The sequence below is a fragment of the Babylonia areolata genome, chromosome 18 (genome assembly GCF_041734735.1).
Source record: "Babylonia areolata isolate BAREFJ2019XMU chromosome 18, ASM4173473v1, whole genome shotgun sequence".
Lineage (NCBI taxonomy): Eukaryota > Metazoa > Mollusca > Gastropoda > Neogastropoda > Buccinidae > Babylonia > Babylonia areolata.
This window is the reverse complement of record NC_134893.1, coordinates 46,209,474-46,211,973: the sequence shown is the minus strand read 5'-3', so window position 1 is coordinate 46,211,973 and position 2,500 is coordinate 46,209,474. Positions and strand designations below refer to the sequence as shown.

Genomic DNA, 2,500 nt, shown 5'->3' with positions numbered 1-2,500 from the left:
GTATAGAGGGTTGGGAAGGGCTACTCTCTGTAGGAAGTATAGAGGGTTGAGAAGGGCTACTCTCTGTAGGAAGTATAGAGGGTTGGGAAGGGCTACTCTCTGTAGGAAGTAGAGGGGGTTGGGAAGGGCTACTCTCTGTAGGAAGTATAGAGGGTTGGGAAGGGCTACTCTCTGTAGGAAGTATAGAGGGTTGGGAAGGGCTACTCTAGGAAGTAGAGGGTTGGGAAGGGCTACTCTGTAGGAAGTATAGAGGGTTGGGAAGGGCTACTCTCTGTAGGAAGTCGAGGGGGTTGGGGAAGGACGAGAAAGAATTAGCGCCGGGAATAACACCGTGCGCGTCCACAGAGTATGTCATTCCCTCGGTTACATGATCCGGAATAATATTCTCAAGTTCCGTGTGTGTGTGTGTGTGTGTGTGTGTGTGTGTGTGTGACAATAATGCATTGCATTAAGCCAATAGAGCCAGTAATCCTCTCCCCCAAATCCTCCCCCTCCCATACACACCCATACACTCATCCCCTTTATCCTCCATATTATGTATCCAGGCATATATGAATGTATGTATATTTGCATGTATGTGCACAATGGAGCGTGACTGGTGTTTGGTGTGAACAGGCCAGAGCGGGGGGGTGGGGGGGGGGGGTACCAGCACTGTGTCAACACTGTGGATCGCTCTCCCACGAGGGCCGTATGTTTGTCTTTTTTTTTCTTTTCTCTCTCTCTCTCTCTCTCTCTCTCTCTCTCTCTCTCTCTCTCTCCCCTTCTTTCATTCATTCGTTCAATGAGTCAGTCCTTCGGCAACTTAAGACTTGTTGCGGATCGAATGATCAGTGTGGAATAGAATGGGGTGGGGGGGGGGGGGGGAGTGGGGGGGGGGGATTGCCCTCTCTCCACCTTACACCCCCATGCCACCCTCTCCCCCCCCTCCACTCCTTCCTCTTTGTCTGTCTTGCTTGTCTGTCTGTCTGCCTCTGTTTATATACTTTTTGTATGTCTGTCTGTATATCTCTATGTGTGTGTGTGTGTGTTTGTGTCTGCGTCTGTCTCTGTCTGTGTGTGTCTGTGTGTGGTCTGTGTGTCTGCGTGTCTGTGTGTGTGTGTGTGTGTGTGTGTGTGTGTGTGTGTGTGTGTTTGCGGTGCGCGTGCAAATGTAGGTATATTTGTGCAGAATGAAGAATATGTGGAGGCGTTTGCCGACTCAACCACTGTTGTGTGTTCGTAACATTAATCTTCGCATAAGGACATTTTCATTATCTAATCTACCCATCTATTTGTGTAGTTAGTTAGTTGTTTGTCATCCGCGCATAATTTATGCACAGTTACACAGACTGTAAGAAAACAGTAGAGAGAGAGAGAGACAGAGACACACAGAGAGAGAGAGAGAATTGTAAGAATGCAAGGAAAGTGAAAGTACGAGATGAATCAGATGGCTGGCTGTCAGGACGAGAGGGGGTGGGTGGGTGGGTGGATAGACAGGGTTCGGGACTGCCTTGGTGCCAGCAGGAGAGAAGTAGGGCCCCGTGCTTGGGACTGACTGACTGACTGACTGTTGATTGATCCATTGACTGCCTGCCTGATGGTTTGAATGGAGTGGGGCTGATGATTGATTGATTGATTGATTGATTGATTGATCGATCGAAGGGACTGGTGATTGATTGATTTTTTGATTGATTGATTGAAGGGACTGGTGATTGATTGATTGATTGATTGATTGATTGATTGATTGATTGAAGGGACTGGTGATTGACTGATTGATTGAAAGGACTGGTGATTGATTGATTGATTGATTGATTGAAGGGACTGGTGTTTGTCTGATTGATTGATTGAAAGGACTGGTGATTGATTGATTGATTGATTGAAGGGACTGGTGATTGATTGATTGATTGATTGATTGATTGAAGGGACTGGTGCTTGTCTGATTGATTGATTGATTGAAGGGACTGGTGATTGTCTGATTGCTTGATTGAATTATTGATTGAAGGCACTGGTAACTGTCTGATTGATTGATTGAAGGGACTGGTGATTGTTTGATTGATTGATTGAAGGGAGTGGTGATCGTCTGATTGATTAATTGATTGAATTATTGATTGAAGGGACTGGTGATTGTCTGATTAATTGATTGATTGAAGGGATTAGTAACTGTCTGACTGATTGATTGATTGATTGATTGATTGAAAGGACTGGTGATTGCCTGATTAGCCTCATATTAACTGATTGGTTGGGGACTGGTCCACTGATTCAGCACGTGTGCTGTTTGCATTGTTGCAGAGGACACTACAACTGCAGAGAAAGACGAGCCCCTCAGCCCCTCAGAAGAAGCACAGTGGGTGAGTGAGTGAGGAACTGGGACTCACCCACACACACACGCAACAACCACCACACCACCACACCCTACCAACGAACTACCGCTGTCCACATCCTCGTCGTCCTCTTCTTCTCTCCTTCCTCCTCCATGGACCACCACCACCACCACCACCACCAGCAGTAAGCCTCCATCGAC

At 47.0% G+C, this 2,500-nt stretch overlaps 1 protein-coding gene across 6 annotated transcripts in view; it reads left to right on the top strand.

Annotated features, from left to right (window-relative positions):
• Window positions 1–2,500, top strand: part of LOC143292840 (uncharacterized) — a 104,642-nt gene that overhangs the window by 71,562 nt on the left and 30,580 nt on the right. For all 6 annotated transcript variants that reach the window (XM_076603456.1, XM_076603461.1, XM_076603457.1 and 3 more), the window contains exon 2: window positions 2,269–2,500. This exon is cut by the window's right edge and continues 193 nt beyond it. The gene's annotated coding sequence lies outside the window, so the exon portion shown is untranslated. The remainder of the gene's footprint in view (window positions 1–2,268) is intronic.